The sequence below is a fragment of the Clarias gariepinus genome, chromosome 2, assembly GCF_024256425.1.
Source record: "Clarias gariepinus isolate MV-2021 ecotype Netherlands chromosome 2, CGAR_prim_01v2, whole genome shotgun sequence".
Lineage (NCBI taxonomy): Eukaryota > Metazoa > Chordata > Actinopteri > Siluriformes > Clariidae > Clarias > Clarias gariepinus.
This window is the reverse complement of record NC_071101.1, coordinates 51,974,066-51,993,828: the sequence shown is the minus strand read 5'-3', so window position 1 is coordinate 51,993,828 and position 19,763 is coordinate 51,974,066.

Here is a 19,763-nt window from a genome sequence, read left to right as displayed (position 1 = left end):
TGATCTGGTCTTCCCGGTGTAAAGAGTGAGTCTTCAACTGAACAGCGCTTTCTTGGGACTTTGTCTAAAAGCCAAGTCTCGTTAAGCACAGCACTCTCTTATTTCCTGCAGTGTGTTGTAATCCTGGCTCTTAGTTTATCCTTTTTGTGCTAATTCATTTTATTTTCAATATTTCTTATTTTCTTTTGTGACATACTTTATCTTAAGATGCTGTTTATTTACTTAGTTTATCCAGTTTGTTTTCCAGAGAATGCACATTGGCCAGGAATAGGCTGGGTTGAAATGGTCAGTTAGCCTAGTCTGGAGCCCCCCTCTCTTTCCATGCCTTCCCCAAAACGCTCTCCTACAGATCTGGCCATTAAGAACGCACGTTTCGAGAAAAGGGATCCTGCAACTTGCCGCAGCTGCGCGGGCAAGCTGTGAAAATGCCCTTCATTACCTGTAGGGGACAGTCATGTTTCAGTCTGAAGTATTGTGTGTCTACTAAAGCCGAAATTGTGGTCTCTTTCTTAGGCGCTCATTGACAGCATGCGAGGGAGGTCATAAACGTGTCAAGCTTAAACTGTAAATGCTGATATGTATTTATTCTTCATTTTATTCTCTCCTTAAACTCAATGCAAAAAAAATGGAAAAATAAATGTCTCCGTTTCGTCCACAGACCTTTTGGTCCGGTGTTTATGCAGTAAACACATGGGTGAACGTGATGATTTAAGAATTTAATCAAACACAAATATATATATACATAAAGTGGCATTTTAATTCAAATCCAACATTTTAGAAAGTAGGTAAGTAAATAAGCAAATAAAAGATAAATGAATAAATAGCTTTAAATAGTACTTTTAAGCTATTTATTCATTTATCTTTTATTTGCTTACTTACTTACTAACTAGCGAATATACAGTATATATATATAATGAAAATATTATGTATAAAGAAAATCTAATTTATTTATTCGTGTTTAATTAAATTCTTAACATTTTAATGGTTAGTGATTGTTGCAGATTGTTCACACTATTTCTGCTGATCAGCAGTCGGCGCCCCGCCGTAACCAGCAGATCAAAGGAGCAGTTATCGGCTATGACACGTAGACTTCTGAGTTTGGAGGCCAGGGTTGGTTGGTTGGAAGCACGTTGAAGGAGAAGATAACATCACAAACACACACACAACTCTTCGTGCATACACACCTACAGTATAAGATGCGCACGCAGACATACACAAATATGAGGCGCTGTATAGGGCTTAAATCAAACTTCACTCATGCACACACACACATGAAACACTTGCATACACATATATGAAACAGTCACACATACATATATACTACTAACTGCTCAAACAACTACGCAGCTAAAGCAGGGAATCTGTGGCTAATATGTTGGATCCTACAACAGAAAAAATTACTGTTTTGTGAAATGTGTTTCCTCACCTTCGCTAATATGAACAAAAACTAACTTATCGGGATCCCACTTGATTTTCTCCACTTGATCAAATCCAAATACAGAATCGGAAATTCAAACATTGTTTCGACCCTCCACACCACCCACTTTTGTGGTGGTAATAAATAAATCACTCACTGTTTTGAAACTCTACAATAACGGTCTATTTAAAAGACGCTACTTCTTATCAGGGAGAATGAATCGGCAAGTCCATATACATTGAAATCACTACACCCTAATCCATGTGCAGGGAATGTCTGTAAAGGGAACTTTGCTCTACAAAATTCCACTACGCTACAGACATTAAATATAGAATATTTATTGAAACAAAAACCATTATAAAATATATAACGAATTGAAACGTTTATAACTTACAGTATCGAAAATGATTCAATTAATTTACAAGATGTACGGAAATGTATTTATTTAATTTTTATTTTTTTACAGATTATAAGCCTATATAATAATAAGGGTTTCTAAATTAAATGTAAATTATTGTTTCCAATTCATATGATGTCGTCCTCGATAATGACTATAATAAATATATAAATAATTTTTCAAGGTAAATTTTTTTTACGCTCCAGCGATATGTAATGACTGATAATTTTTCATTGCCTTTTCCGCTAAAGTAAAGATCCGTTGTTCACTAGTTCCCTACAGCGCTACAGTTGGCTACTCTGTGCAGTTGTGTGTGCACGGAGAGTTTGTGTGTCTGTGCGCACACCTTATAGGTTTGTGTGTACAGAGAATGTGTTTGTTACACACAAGTCAGTGCTCAGTGAGATGTTCAAAGTTTATTGTGGGAGACAGGAGTATATATACGCACACACACAAAGAACCCAAGAAAAGGTGGATGCGGGAGTGTTTTAGTCTGGAATGCTTTTAAAAGAGAAGGTAAGGAAGAACATAAATTTAGGAGTAGCTCTGCATTTTACGTTTAACAGTTTAGAACTATAGAATGTGTTTATTGAAAGCGCAGCTCGTGTCGTAAGAAAAGGAAGAAAAACACTATGTTCTCATGCACACAGAATATAATGAAACACACTAAAAATCAAATATTCCCTACAAAGCCAGACTGACCAAATTTCTCATTCACTGCTGAGGTAGTTAAATATGCTTATAGTGTAGATATGTAGTTTACATTTTAAAAGTACAATCGCAAGTCAATTACAAACTGCATGTAATGTAATAAAATATGAATAAAACAGTATTAGACACAAATATATGATATGGTAGTATATATGCAATGAAAAAGCTATTTACACATGAGTGCTCAAATGTAAATTTCCCTCTGGGATTAATAAAGTTATTTGAATCTGAATCTGAATTGAATCTGAAAGCAAACACAATTATTAATTTATTGTGTATATTTAACTTAAAAAAGATGAAGTACAACAAAGAATACAAAAGTGTATAATCTTTAAAGTTAGCCTAATACAATATTGTTTCCAATGCTGAAGCAAACATGATTTTGTTTTAGTCTATTCTCTGAATACAACGCAACAGCGCGCTCCGAGGTGAATCCCCACAGAACCCCCAGTTACTGTAATCCATCTTCTCACCTTTCATTCATGATAGGTGTGAAGTTATCAAACTGGTTTTGCTGATGGGGGAATTCACAGATTTGAGGTGTTTAAAACAATTTAACAAGACCGAGCAGACCTACATGAAAGGTGAGAAGTGGGATTACAGTAACTGAGCGTTGTATATACTGTACCACACGCATTTATCAGCCTTTTGATAAAAACGCTGCCTTTAGTAAAGTGAAAGTACTTTACAAAAGACGAACAGCTTTATTTCAGTCATGAATTCACAATCACATCACATTCCAGCTATTATTTCCAGCTATGGTTAAATAATGGATAAAATAATTATTCAATGCTGGACACAAACAGCTAAAAACATTATGATTATTATTTAAAAAAACCCGAAGCACTCGAATAAAATAATATTTACTTAATCTATATATATATATATATATATATATATATATATATATATATATATATATAGGCTATATTATGATTATTATTATTGTTATTATTTATTTATTTACTTTAATAAGATATGTTGGCATATTCACGACATTAAGGACATTCGTATAGTTAACACTATCAGATAGTCTAATGTATTTAAAGACCATTTAAACTGAGGCATTGCCATGTCTTTCACTGTTTTGTCCCTGTTAAGACATTACAAAAAATATATAAGAAACTTTTAAAGCACGAATTTATCATAAAAGATATTTTGTAAAACAAAATAAAATTCATGTTTGCTTCAGCATTGGAAACAATATTGTTTTAGGCTAACTAATTATACACAATTCTTCGTTGTATGTGGTCTGGCTTTTAGATAAAGTCCCTCCATGCGCCATCTGGCGGATATTCAGTGAAGCACAACACATTTATTTAAATTCCTGAATGTTGTTTGTGGCAATTCGCCAAATTGCAGCATCTCGCAGGAAAACATGAGCATTCTTAATGGTCACATCTGTAGGTTCAGCTTGAAAAAACTATATTCAGAATATGAGCAAGCAAACACGTCTGCCTTAGAGGGCATCATGGTTACAGGCTAAGGCATTTCCCATCTGTTTTCCAACCCATTTTATGATGAACCAGGGGTAGCTCAGTGGTTAAGGCATTGGACTACGGTTCGGAAGATCCCAGGTTCAAACCCCACAACCACCAAGTTGCCACTGTTGGGCCCTTGAGCATGGCCCTTTACCCTCAACTGCTCAAATGTGTAATTGAAAAAAAAAAAAAATGTAAGTCGCTCTGGATAAGAGCATCTGCCAAAATGCCTAAACAAATGTAAATGAACAACTCACAGAATTTTCTATTCTATTAGCAACTGATTATAGTGTGTATATTTAGAAGATTTTATTAATGATTATATTGTCAGTATTTATATATATATATATAAATATATATATATATATATATATATATATATATATATATATATATATTTATTTTATATATTTATTATATTGTCAGATAATATTTTCAGGCAAGATGTAAATAAACTTTCTCCTTCACTATAATGTAATGATACCTGAGCCTCAAGTCAGAGAAGAGGTTGTACCACTTTTTTTTTATAAAAAGTGGGTGTAACAGAGGAAAAAAGATGAAAAATAAAGAAATAGGTTTTTCTGATACAGACCCATGTGGTTGGTGGTGTTTCTTCTGTTCCCAAGGGGTTACAACAGTGGACCATCTGATCTGCACACAACTTGGCACAGGTTTTACACCAGATCTACTTTCTGACCCAACCCTCCCATTTTATCTGGACTTGGGTTCCCTTTCAAAGGCTACACTCGATGCTGCATGAATATCTTTTTATGTTGCTGGTTGTGAAGCATATGTGTACCAAACACACCAAATTTTGGCTTATATAACCTCGGTCAGGTGACGTCATCTGATTAGATGCACCTGCAGGTTATAAATAGGAGCTTTTTTCCACAAGCCATCCGTCTCCTCAACAAAAAGGGACTGGACTGATAAACACACACACACACACACACACACACACACAAACATTATCACACAGCTTAACTCAACTACCTCAAAATATTGGGACTGGACTGACTAATCAACACAAGTGCAGACACACTGACCTACACCACCAAATTATCGTACACACCAACCTGTAAATGCTTCACTGTTTATCTTTTGCACAATGATCATTACTGGACTAATTTTTGCACTAATTCCTCAATTCTTGCTGCTGTTTTTAAAGAATGTTTACGTTTACCCACTACCTCAACACCATATTTTATGTTCTGTAACTGTTACGTTTACGTTTACCCACTACCTCAACACCATATTTTATGTTCTGTAACTGTTACGTTTACGTTTACCCACTACCTCAACACCATATTTTATGTTCTGTTATGTCGTGGTTGCGCACTTTCACTTTGTTGTTGCTCTTGTTTGCACATTTGCACGTGCACTTTATGTTGTCTGTTAAAATAGTTATACTTAGCTAGTTAGTTTTTGTTAATTTATGTTGTAATTTATGTTAGGTCTCTCTGTCCTGTCTCTGCTAGCCAGTTAACTAGGCCTCTTGGTTAGCTAGTTTAGTGTCTCTGTTAATTTATGTTGTAAGTTTATGTTGCATGTAGCACCTTGGTCCTGGAGGAACGTTGTTTCGTTTCACTGTGTACTAACTGTATATGGTTGTAATGACAATAAAGCCTACTTGAACTTGACCTAAAACTCAAACAGCGGAATTTAAAGCTTATAAAACTCACCAGACAATAATGGCGGAGTTTAGAGCTAAATGTCCCCCTCCGTGCGATAATTTTCTTTCGGAGGGCGATATGCACACTTTCTGCTTTGCATGTTTGGGTGAGAAGCACGCCCTTGAAGGGCTTAATGGAGAGTGCGAGCACTCTTATGAAGCTGCTACGCGCACGCCTCGCGTTCTTTAGGGAGCCACGAGCCACGCTTCACTCATGGGGATCACAGGCTGACTTGGCCGAGGCACGAGAGACGAAGCCCCTCCTTTCTCTCGACCTCTTCCCCAATCCCGAAGTCTCTCCTTCCACTTCACGAGCGCACTCCAGTGCCTCTCGTGGGTGTGTTGAAGAGATTCACTCCCCTGTTTCTGTGAAAATAGAAGTAGCTTCCTTAGAACGCTGCTTTAAAGATGAAAGAGAATATGAGGAGCTGCTTGAGGTTATTGATTGGCCACAGGAGCAAGCTTACCCAAAACACCTAGAATTACACGACTGTCGGGTGGCCAGAAGATGGAGCCAAAACGCTGCTCTCTCCCATTCTTTAATGACCACCACAACGAAATATCTCGTTCTTGGAGGAATCCTTTTTTTTCCCGTATTTTTGTTTTCGAATATCGTGGATGCAAAAGCACGAGCCTACACCATGATGCCCCAGATAGAAGAGACGCTTGCGGGCTATCTCTCTCCTGCGGCATCATCTTCATTAAAGAAACCAACACTTCCCTCCAAGCCATGTAGAACTTCTTCTACCCTTGTAGGGAAAGCGTTTCAAGCAGCAGGTCAGGCCGGCACTTCCTTGCACACCATGGCGGTTTTGCAGGCGTACCAGGCTGAATTGCTGAAAGATCTGAGCACGAGCAGCACGGTGAATCAAGAAGCATTCACTGAATTACGCCGGGCTACTGATTTATCCCTGCATGCGACTAAACAGACAGCCCGTGCTATCGGCCGTTCTATGGCCTCTTTGGTTACTGCTAAAAGACACCTAAATCTAACAGGAATCAAGGATAAGGACAGAACTTTCCTCCTTGATGCTCCTGTTTCACCTTCCGGTCTATTCGGCGACGCTGTTAATACCGTCGCCACTAGGTTCCGAGACGCTAGATTGTATGAACAGGCCTTTGGGAAATTTCTCCCACGCCGTGCTCAGGAGTCGAGGCCATCGGCCACCCAGCCTCGACCAGATCTGATTCTCGCCAGCCGAGAGGCGCAGAAGGAGAGCGTCAGCAGCCAGGCATCCCCCCCGTAAGGACTGGAGTACGGCTCGTCGCCCCTCACAAACAGCCTTCAGAAGATCAGATCGCCACACTGTCTTCTTCACTAAAAATAAGTCCTGATAGCCTACGCGCTCAGGACCCGGTGGGGGGGGCATGCTATGAAGGGAAAAAGCGCTGAGTGCCGCTCCCCGGGTCCTGAGCGCGTAGGCTATCAGGACTTATTTTTAGTAAAGGGGACCCCCATGGGGTCGGTGTTCAGTTTCCGTCGCCTCTGATGTTTCGGTTTTATCCTGCTACATCCTAGGATGCCGAACCACTAACACCCCCCTCCCCCGTGCAGTCAAAGTACTAAAACTTTTACCCCTTTCGGAGAAGCTGGAAGCGTGCAAGCTACTGCCAGGCTTATGTCCCTGGGTACTAAAGACTGTAGACAAGGGCTACGGGATTCAGTTTGCACATCGACCTCCGCGTTTCAACGGTGTGGTCCACATTTCCGTGATACCGGAAAGTGTGCATCTGCTGACAGAAGTTGCTGGGGAATGGGGACATGGAATATGTTCCCCTACCAGACAGTGAGTCAGGCTAATACAGTCAGTATTTCTTGGTTCCAAGAGGAACGGGGGGCTGCGTGCAATTTTTAGATTTTGCGGGCTGTCCCGCTATCTAAAATGAATAATACAGCTGCAAAATGTTGACTGTCAAAGTGATAGCTCTCAAATTCTACCAAGCAATTGATTTGTGACAATCGATAGAAGGACGCTTACTTTCATATAGTCATTTGGGGCGAAGCTTACCAGTATCGGGTCCTTCCATTTGGTCTAGCTCTCACCCGCACATATACAAAATGCATGGATGTAGTTCTGGCTCTTATGACTCATGGGCATCCATATTGAATTATATATACGACTGGCTGGCCCAGTCTCAGTAGCTAGTGCTTCAACATCAGCATGTCGTCCTAGCTCATCTTTGTTTCTTAGGATTGAGACCCAACACCACGAAAAGCGTGCTCTTTCCTGTTCAAAGGACAACATATTGGGTGCCACATGAGATTCGATCGTAAGCAGGCACAGCTGTCTCCCGCTCATGTCAAATCCATTCTCAACACCCTTAAGGAATTCAAGCTAGACCAGAAAGTGACCATCACTTTCAGAGATCTTAGCTCTCATGGCAGGTGTATCCACGGTTACACCTTTGGGCCTTTTGCACATGAGAGCATTTCAGTTGTGGCTAAGAACCAGGGGATTTCACTCTAGAGCCAATCCCTAGTAAAGGTTACGCGCCAGGTGTTTTGTACCCTTCCTATTTGGTCAGACGCCAGTTTTTACTCTGGGTCCCACTCCAACTTCATCTTGTCATCACAGATGCTAACGACAGATGCTTCTCTCACAGGCTGGGATGCGGTCTTAGATGACCAGCCCAAGGGAGCTGGAGAGGCCATCTTCTCGCGCGGCGCTTTAATTGCCTCGAAATGGTGGCTCTATTTCTGGCCGTAAAGCACTTCCTCCAGCAGTTAAGAGGCTGCCATGTCCTAGTGCGGGTGGACAACACTATGGAAGTCTCATATATTAATCCCCAGGGCAGACTGTGCTCGCGCCGCTAATAGCTAGCGCACCAGGTTCCTGTCCCTCAGGGCAATTTACATTCCAGGGCATATGAATGTGGGAGCAGTTGTACTGTCCAGTCAATCTCTGACACATGGAGAATGGAAACCCCACCCCGAAGTAGTCAGTCAATCTGGGAGAAATTTCATGTAGCAGAGGTGGACCTCTTTGCCTCGCAAGATCAGCAAATGTCCCCTTTACTACTCTCTGACTCTTCCAGCTCCCCTGGGTCTGGACGCCTTGGCCCATACGTGGCCCAGGTTACGCCTTTATGCATTTTGCCTGATAGCTCTGCTCCTGGGAGTCTTGGCAAGGGTCTATCAACAGCGTTTGCGCCTCTTATAGATAGTGCCCTGTTGGCCGACCAGAGTGTGGTTCTCGGATCTAGTCTGCCTCCTAAACCGCTCACCATGGGTGATTCTAATGAGGTGGGATCTTCTGTCTCAGGCGCAGGGGACGATATTTCACCCCCGGCCCGAGTTTTGGAACCTTCACGTTCAGTCCCTGAACGGGACCAACTAAGTCAAGCTGGTTTTTTTCAGCCAGCGTAATTAAGACTATTCTAAGTGCTAGGGATCCCTCCTCTAGAAGAGCTTATGCCCTCAAATGGAATGTATTTGAAAGTTGGTGCATGACAAAGCAGGTAGACCCAGTCCACTGCCGAATTGTTTCAGTGCTGGAGTTTCTGCAGGAAAAGTTGTCCTCGGGCTTGTGCCCTAGTACTTTCAGGACGTACGTAACCGCTATTTCAGCATGTCACGTCCTGATTGATGGGGTTATTGTGGGAAACACCCCCCTTCTTTTTGTTGAACCACTATAGTCGGCGCCTCAGGTTTCTGACCCTTAAGATGTTTTTTTCTAATGGCCTTTACCTCTCTAAGAGGATTGGAGATCTGTCAGCCTCCCCATCCTGCCTAGACTTGCCCCTAGGCTAGTCAGGGCCATTTTGCAACCTCACTTAACTACAGTGGAACCTCGGATTACGAGCTTAATTCGTTCCGGAAGTGGACTCGTATTCCAAAACACTCGTAAACCAAATTTAATTTTCCCATAGGAAATAATGGAAACTTAAATTATTCGTTCTACAGCCCCCAAAAATAAATACATAAATATAATTAATACAAAATATAAAGTAAAAATAAAACAAATTAACCTGTACTTTACCTTAAAAAAAATGTAAAATTAAACCCCGACAGATAAGGGTTTTCGTTTGTGCATGCAGAGTGTATGTGTGTAAAATGTGCGCGCGCGCGCACACACACACACACACACACACATTAACGGATAGACCGTTTTTAAAACCATTTAAAAATTAGCAAGGAACATTCCTAGTCACACTCACGTGAGCGCATACTAACAGGATCACTGCTGTAAGTAAAACAACAACAACAACAAAAAAACAAATTAAACAGCTCCTCACCTTTGAAAACAATCGCGACAGAGAAAAGTTTGTGTGTTTATTTGGCAACCTGAGAGGAGGGGGGATGAAGGGGGGCTCGCTCGCGTTTACGGCCCCCTTCTTTCAGGTTGCCAAATAAACACACAAACTCTTCTCTGTCGCGACTGTTTTCAAAGGTGAGGAGCTGTTTAATTTTTGTTGTTGTTGTTGTTTTACTTTACAGTGGTAATCCCGTTAGTATGCACTCACGCGAGTGTGACTAGCGATGTTCCTTGCTAATTTTTAAACGGTTTTAAAAACGGTCTCTCCGTTAATGTGTGTGTGTGTGCGCGCGCACATGCACATCTCTCTCACACACACACACACACACACAGCGCGTGTGTGTATTCACCCAGCAAGAGAGACGATTACCTACAATTCTGCTGCAAGAGAGAGAAAAACCGTTGGCTCACTTGTGATGACGTAACGCTCGTTGTTAAAACAAGAAGCGCATGCGTGAAACATGATACTCGGTGCTCGTTAACTAAGACAATGCTCGTTTTTCAAGTAAAAATTTATTAAAAATTGTTGCTCGTCTTGCAAAACACTCGTAAACCACATTACTCGTAATCCGAGGTTCCACTGTATCAACATGCACCCTATTATTTTTTAAGCCTTCTGTCCTCCGCCTTTACAGCTTCGGAGCAGGAGAGACTTCACTTACTGTCCAGTACGTGCTCTTCAGATTTACATCCACCACATCAGCCAGTGGTAAGTCAAAGCAGCTTTTACATGTTTTGGGGCCACAACCTGGGGGTGGCCGCCACTACACTGGGTGAGAGATGCTATTGCTTTCTCCTCCTCACTTCGCCCCTAGGAATCAGGGCTCATTCAACCAAGGGGAACGCCTCATCCATTGCACTAGCAAGAGGACTCGTGGCAAGCACGAGTGTGCACACCCTGCAGCAAGTGTGTGACGCAGAAGGTTTCCTCCCGCACACATTTGTTAGATTTTATAGTCTGGATGTTTATGCCACTCCGGGCTCACGAGTCCTTGAGTCAGCTTTCCAGACATAGCTCTGAGACCTTTCGGCCTTGTGCGCACACGCTACACAACACATGGGTCCAGATGCGTTTTCACGCAGCACTGAGTGTTACCTTTGAAAGGGAACGTCTCGGGTTACTTTGCTGTAACCCTGTTCCCTGAAAAGGCGGGAACAAGATGCTGCTTTCCAATGCCGCACTGCCTACGTGACCGGACGTCCGTTCAGACAAATCAATCTGAGGAATGTTGCTGGCTCACTGCTATTTATAACCTGCAGGTGCATCTATTCAGATGATGTCACCTGACCAAGGTTATATAAGCCAAAATTTGGCGTTTGGTACACACATGCTTCACAACCGGCAACATGAAAAGATATTCCCATAGTGTTTTTTACGCAGCATCTCATTCCCGCCTTTTCAGGGAACAGGGTTACAGCAAAGTAACACGAGACGTTCGCTGGCAATTAAACCTGGGGCTTTCACATAAGAAACCAACCACATGACTGTCAATTCAATTTAAATTTTTATTTGTATAGCGCTTTTAACAATAGACATTTTCGCAATGACAGACAAAATGCTGTCCAACATGACAAAAAATCATTTTTTGTCAGTTTTGTCAGTGAATTTTGCATAATTGGTCCATTTTAACCCAAATTTAGTTAATTGGACAGCAGACTCACCTATGATTTTGAGCCATGGCTCCATTGTGAATGTAAAGGTGAATTTTAACATATTCATAATAATAACAATAATAATAATAATAATAATAATAATGAACAATGGCCTGAACAACATTTCCAGCAACATGATCATTTTGATATTTTCTTGACCATTTCATGCTCACTTCTATAATTTTCTTTTGATTGTGTAAAGCTGCTTTGCAATAATGACAATCGTTAAAACCACATCGTTAAAATTAAACATGCTTAAAGGATGTGCAGATCAGCTGGGATGCTCTTATTGACATATTCAACATCTGCCTACGCAGCACTTTCATACCCACTTCTTTAGAGGCCACTACCATTGTATCTGTACCAAAGATGTGTCTGTCTTCAGTGTCCTGTTGAACCTAAATCAAGAGTTTTGAAAGGCTCATCAAGAGAAACATCAATAACCCACAGCCCCTACGCTGGACCTCCTTCAGTTTGACTATCACCCCAACAACTGCGAAGATGGCACCATTGCCATCACATTCCATCTGGCACTCTGAAACTCTGACAACTAAAAAATAAGGACACTTGACTTCCGGTTATGGCGGCAAGGTGAGCAGACGCGTTTTCCTCGTGCTTAATTGCTTTTCAATAAATCCTGCATAATATTCCAGAGAGAGGTCATATAAAGAGACAAAATTGTAAGCACGAGAGTAAACTACTTCAAACATGCCAAAAAAAGTGGCTAAGGAGAAGAAAACGATGGAGAGCCTGGAGGATGTAGGTCAGGAGCTAGCAGAAGGGGAGCCATGTTCAGCGGAGCAGGCACACGCTGGCGTGTCCACGGACGCTGAACAAGTCATAAACATGGAAAATCCATCAACAAAGGACCTCATGCTTGCCATAACCTCATTCAAACAAGACTTTAACACAAAAATTGACGGTGTACTGACGGAAATAAAGATTGTCCAAAAGGACGTGAAAGACTGTAGCGGGCGTATCATGGAGGCCGAAAGGCGAATATCTATGGCAGAAGACGAGATTCAAAACCTGAAACTAACTATCGAAAAACTCAAAAACAATACAGAAAACCTCAATAACAAAGTCGAAGACTTAGAAGGGAGGAGTAGACGCAATAACCTGCGTGTACTGGGCATACCCGAGAAAGTAGAAGGCAATGATACCTGCTCCTTTATGGAAAAATGGATAGCGGATACTCTGAAGATAACGCCACCGGTTTTGGAGAGAGCGCACCGGATAACAGCGAGCCAAAGTTCCACTATGTACCCGAGAACTATCATCATTAAGTGCTTCAACTACAAGGACAGAGAAAATATCTTGAAAGCTGCGCGGATACAGAAAGAGGTGATGTACCAAAACAACAAAATAAGATTTCTTCCTGACCTGCCAACGGAGGTGTATAAGCGACAAAGGAGTTATGACGGAGTGAGGAAGCGGTTACGGGAACTCGGTCTGGATAAGCACCGGGTAATATACCCCGCACGGCTCCTGTTGACCAACGATGACCGTACTGTCGTCTTCAATACACTAACGGACGTGAATAAGTACATCAAGAAACTGGAGCCAGTGACTGAGGAGGACTAAATTAAGGGTGACTTGATGAGAAATTTTATTGAAATTAAAGTCTTGTCAGATGATGCTGCTGGAAACTAAGAGGTATGTAGGGCCTAAATTTGGTGGAAATGTGACATCGTACTACTTACAGACTTGAGTCTCTTAGAACAATAATATAAAGTGTTAAATAAGTACTGTTTAAAGATATATTTTATTTAGTTTTCTCCTTTGTTTTCTTCTTAAAGTGCAATTAGGTGCTTCATATGTGAGGGCTGAAAAGTACGTGCGTGTAGGATAACATATTTTTTATTTTTAGTTGATAAATAAAATATCTTATCTGGATTTTTGTTTTCTTTACATAAACAAGTAATTGAGCTGAGGTTGGGTTTACAGGAGAATAGTTCCTCAGTATAGTGTGGACCTATTCCTGATAATGGAGGGAAGTTATTTAGGGGTTTGGAAAGGCCTGTATGTTCTAGGGAATCAGGCCTGGGTTCTGGGTGGGTTGCTCTCTTCCTTTTCATTTTGGGTTTTATTTCAAATGGTACCCTTTATAGGTTCTTATTGTTATTCTTGCACTAAGGTAATTTACCTTTATTTACCTTTATTTATGTTAAATATGACATTATAAAAATGACCGACGTTTTGGTTGAATGTGTATCTTGGAATTGTAGAGGCCTACGTAAACTAACTAAAATTAAACAAGTAATGGGTAGAATAAAACAGATAAGAGCCAAAATTGTGTTCCTGCAGGAAACACACATGTTAGATCATGAGATAATCAAAATTAAGCGTAGATGGCCGGGTCAGGTATTGTCTTCAGCTTACTGTTCGAATTCCAGAGGAGTTATAACTATGATACATAAGTCTATCCCTTTGCGCATTGATAAAATAACTAAAGACCCCAAAGGTAGATTTTTGATTGTACAGGGAAACATTCTATCAACTCGGATTAATCTGATTAATGTATATGGACCTAATGATGATAACGCAGATTTTTATAATGATTTATTTTTGAGAATCTCCACAATGCCTGGAAAACACATTATGGCAGGTGATTTCAATTGTGTTTTGCAACCTAATAAGGACCGGTCATCTGGTAAGGATCATTCCCATGTACGGTCTAGAAAAGCTTTACATTATTTTATAAAGGAACTTAACTTGGTGGATATTTGGAGGGCTCAAAACCCAATAAAAAGGGAATATTCATGTTGGTCGAGTACTTCTAAGGGATATTCAAGAATAGATTACTTTTTGATTTCAGCTGAACTAATTTCATGTATCAGAAATTGTCAATATAGTAGTATTCTTATTTCAGACCATGCTCTTGTATCTTTGACATACGTTGAACCAAAGTTTTCTTATAATCGTACTAAATGGAGATTTCAAATACACTGGATGCAAGATAAAAGATTTCTTGAATTCTTAGGGGATCAAATTGATTACTATTTTGAACATAACACTACCCAAACATCAGCTATAATCAGATGGGAAGCCTTTAAGGCTTTTATACGAGGACAAATTATAAGCTATACGAGTAGGAAGACAAAAGAGAAACAGGAGAAATATAAAACACTTGAAACAAAAATTCGCTTACTCGAGGAAAAAAGTTTACAAGCAGGCCAAAATACTGATGATGTTTTAAAAGAATTGCTATTTTTAAGAACCCAATATAATGAAAAAACACATGAAAAAGCAGCAGCTAATTTATTAAGATTAAAGCAGCAATTTTATGATCAGGGAGAAAAACCAGGTAGACTTCTTGCTTGGCGTATAAAACAACAGGAATTAGAGAGAGCAATTACCAGTATTGAAGATGAAAATGGGAATATGACTGTAGACCCGTTGGAAATTAATAAAGCATTTAGAAACTTCTACGAAAAACTATATTGCTCTGAATGTAAGGCCACAACCGATGCTCACTCCGCGTTTCTTGATAATCTCAACATTCCTAAAATATCTGAGGAACTTAAAATTAAATTAGATGGTGAGATTACGACAGTTGAAATTTTGGAGGCTATAAAGACATTAAAAGGTGGTAAAACAGCAGGGCCTGATGGCCTGCCCATCGACCTATATAAATATTTTAGTGTAAAATGGTTAAGCCACTCTATGATATGTATATAGAATGTTATAATAATGTTTGTCTTCCTAAGTCTATGAGAGAGGCTTTGATCATTCTTTTACCAAAACCAGGAAAACCGAATACAAAATGTGGAAATATGCGACCTATTAGTCTGATAAACACAGATACCAAAATAATATGTAAAATCTTGGCAAAAAGGCTAGAGACTGTACTCCCGGGCATTGTGGATGATGATCAGAACGGGTTTATTAAGAATAGACAGGGATTTCACAACGTAAGACGTGTTTTAAATATTTTGCATAGCCAAAAAGAGGCAAAGGATACTGCTCTTCTATTGCTCGACGCGGAGAAGGCTTTTGATAGGATCGAATGGGCTTATCTCTTTGACGTTCTCGTAAAATTCAGATTTGGGAAATCATTTTTACATTGGATCAAATTATTACATTCCAACCCAGCAGCGGAAGTTTTAACCAATGAGATGATTTCTGAGCCTTTTAATATTACAAGAGGTTGCACTCAAGGCTCACCATTGTCCCCACTTTTATTCATTTTGGCTATAGAACCGCTAGCAATAGCCGTAAGAGCGAACAACCACATACAAGGGATTAAAATAGGTGGCAAGGAACATAAAATAGCTTTATTAGCTGATGATGTAGTGTTATTCCTAAAACAATTAAACACCTCTATTCCAGCAATTTTAGACCTGATCGATCAATTCAGAAATATATCGGGCTATAAAGTGAACACATCAAAGTCATCGTTAATGTTGCTGAATAAAGATAGCTGTCCAAATACATCACATTTATTTACCTTGAAAATATCATCCAGCTTTACATATCTGGGTATCAAAATTGTTCCCCAATTAGAAAATATAATATCTACAAATTATAATGTTATAATGGAATCAACATTTAAAGATCTGGAGAGATGGTTATCTTTACCAATTTCATTAATAGGAAGGATAAATATACTGAAGATGAATATTTTGCCTAAATTCATGTATTTATTTCAAAATATCCCCTTGGCGCCACCAGATGGAATGTTCTCAAAGATTAATTCATTATTCAGGAAATTTATTTGGAACAAGAAATGCCCTCGAGTTCGTCTCTCTCTTCTATATCTTCCATTTGACACTGGAGGGTTAAGATGTCCCAATCTGTACTGGTACTATTTAGCTGCACAATTAAGAACAATAATGTTTTATTTTTCCTCTGGAAATAAACCATCCTGGGTGGATATGGAGTCATGTGGTTTTGCGTTACCTTTAAACTTGTATATATATTCAGATAAAATTAAACAACTGAAAACAGTCACCAAGCATCCCATAGTGTGTAATATGATTGGAGTATGGTTTGAAGTTAGAAAGTACATGAAAATAGCTGACTCTTTATCCCGGTATAGTCCCATTTGGGGCAACACATTATTCAAACCAGGCACGAAGGACTCAGGATTCCGGTTGTGGGCTGAAAAGGGATTAAGCAAAATTTGTGACCTTTTTGAGGAGGGAACGTTGATGTCGTTTGAGCAGATATCTACCAAATATAATATTCCAAGAAAACATTTCTTTAAATATTTACAGATAAGGAGCTTTGTTCTTTCTAGGCAGAACCAAGCACTAAACTTGCCAGTACTTTCTTCTTTGGAGGAATTAATTACTAAGAAATGCAATAATAAAGGATTAATATCAGTTTTTTACAACTGGCTTGTATCAGGGTCTACTGAATCATCAATATCAAAACTTGAATTATGGAAGACGGGGTTGAACAAGGATATATCTGAGGATGAATGGAGACAAGTTTGTAAAAATTCTCAGAAACAGTTAGGGAGCGTTAGTTTAAAATTACTTCAATATAACTGGTTGATGCAGACTTATATAACTCCTGTCAAACTAAATAGGTTTAATAAAAATATTCCTGATACATGTTTCAAATGCAGAGAGGCTCAGGGCTCATTTGTGCATTGTGTTTGGGAATGTAACATTATTAGAGACTTCTGGGTGGAAGTGATTAATATTACAAAGATAATTGTACCCTTGAATATTCCCTTAGAGGCAAAAATGATTTTGTTACACTTATATCCAAAGAACCTTAAACTAAATCTTCAACAGCGCAAATTCATAGACTATGCTATATTACAAGCTAAAAGAACGATAGCTCTTAGTTGGAAAAGCCCTGATCCGCCATCTATTAGAACTTGGATTAATGCCATGGCACAGTGTATGGTCATGGAAAAAGTAACATATTTTATTAAAAACAAAATGGATGTATATGAAGAAATATGGAAGCCGTTTAAGTACTACATTAACAACAATAATTTTGGTCATTTATTACAAGAGGTGTACCTATGTATAATTTTTTATTTATTTTTTCTTTTTTGGAAAATGTAACTTTTATGTGTAAAGTACAGTAATAGATATTTAGTTTTTGGATACCTTGCAATATTTGTTTTGCATTTAAATTGTCTTATGTAAAAGAATTCTGTATATATCTAGTGTGAGAAGAGAGTGATGTTCTTTTGTTGGGGTGGGAAATAATTGTGACGAAATGGAAATGTGTTTCTATGTTACCTGTTTTGTATAATTAAAAACAATAAACACATTGTTAAAAAAAAAAATTAAAAAAAATAAGGACACTTATGTTTGAATGCTGTTCATAGACTTCAGTTCAGTTTTTAGCACTAATATTCCTCATCACCTGATCAGACAGGTGAGCCTCTTTGACCTGGACACCTCATGACTGTGCAGCAATGCACTACTCTAATTATATTAGGCTAGTCTATGACAAAACTGTGGTTAAGAGCAGGAAAAAAGGAGTTGGGTAAACATCAATGGTTTCTCTGTGTAGATTGTCAAGAGCATTAGATTCCTTGGTCTTTACCTAGTGGAGAAACTTAACTAGTCTCTGTATTCCAGATCTATTGCCAAAAAGAAAATGGATGGAAGAAGAGCCAGGGGCTCTTTCTGATTGATCCATCACCATCTCAGTTGAGTTCATTTTTATTTCCTGCATATACAAATGCTGGACAGGAGTAACCTTTTTTGTTCCAGAGTCAGTAAAATCATCCACCTCTTGGCACCTGAGAAAACTTTGATTGATTTTCCAGCTGTTATATTTAAATGTTGATCTGACCTCTCTTTGTTTTATGTCATATGTCTATAAAACAGCTACATTTCACCTTCCTCATTCCTTATATGGCATCTGACCAAAGGCTTAAATATGCTTTTCTTACTAATAATAAACAGAGATTATTAGACACCATCATAATGTGTGCAGTGCTTGGTATCTTTTACCCAACCAGTATTAAGTATCAAGGCACAGCTGACTTTTTGTTCTCTTTTTAATTTAGTAATTAATCCAAATAGTATAAAACTGAGCACACACTGTTTTATCTTCACCCTTCACTCACTGTGATCTTTAAAAATGATACATAAATCCACAACGTAAGGTAACTATTATTGTATGTAACTTCTGTAAGTAGTGCAAATAGTCTCCTTCATGAACATGGATCCAAACCCAGTGTAAGTGGAATGGAAGTCAAGATGGCTGAGATACAGAGATATATTCAGGGTGCTTCCACAAAAAAATCTAAGGTTTAATCACAGCACTACCACCAGGCCAGAGAGAACTACCGCTCTATTTCTCATTGGTAAAATATCTATTTTTTCTCTCTTTTTTATATTTCTTCTTTTTGCTTTCTTTTCATGATCTTGTAATTCTTTACTATTTCTTGTACATATAGATATTGTATCAAACTTTTCCTTAACTTCTTTTTCTACTCACACAGTAGAGACTATGTCTAAAAGAATTTTGTATAATTGTATAATTTTGTATATATTTTTTTATTAAAATTGAATTGAATCCCTTTACATAAAATGTAGAGATAGGTGTTTATCTTTCCTTTCCACCTTCTTTCTTTTTGTTTAAAAAAAATAATTTAAAAATAACTTCATCGTTTAGATCAGTTAACCATGATCTTCATACACTGCAGGACATATTCTTCTGTTTCTTTGTCTACTTTTATTTATTTAATTGGCCTTAAAGTAATAACATTTTAAAATTGAAAGATTAAAGATGGTAAAACTGAAATTTTATACATCAATCCATTTTCCGAAACAATGAAATTAAGAAGTAGAGGGCTTTAGAGTTTATTACTGTAATTAATATACAGGAAAACACATCATGATGAATATTCAGCCCTAAATGGAATTGTACTGGAATAGAGCTTTTTATATTAGAGATCATTTAAGTGCTTGTTTACACACAAAAAAATCAGACTTTAATTACATGTGAGCTACATTAGCATCTCATCAACAAAACAGCATGTAAACACCTGTAACAGTTCAAATGATTGATTAGGACATTAGGATACATCAGATACATTTAGGACAGTGAGACAAAAGTAATGAATGAAATAAATTAGCTTTTTTTCTTCACTATCACTTGATTTATATCTCAGTGTGTTTGTCAGAATCAGAGGAAGAATACCTAGTATTAAATACCTAGGATAAATTTACGTATTACTACACTATTACTTCGG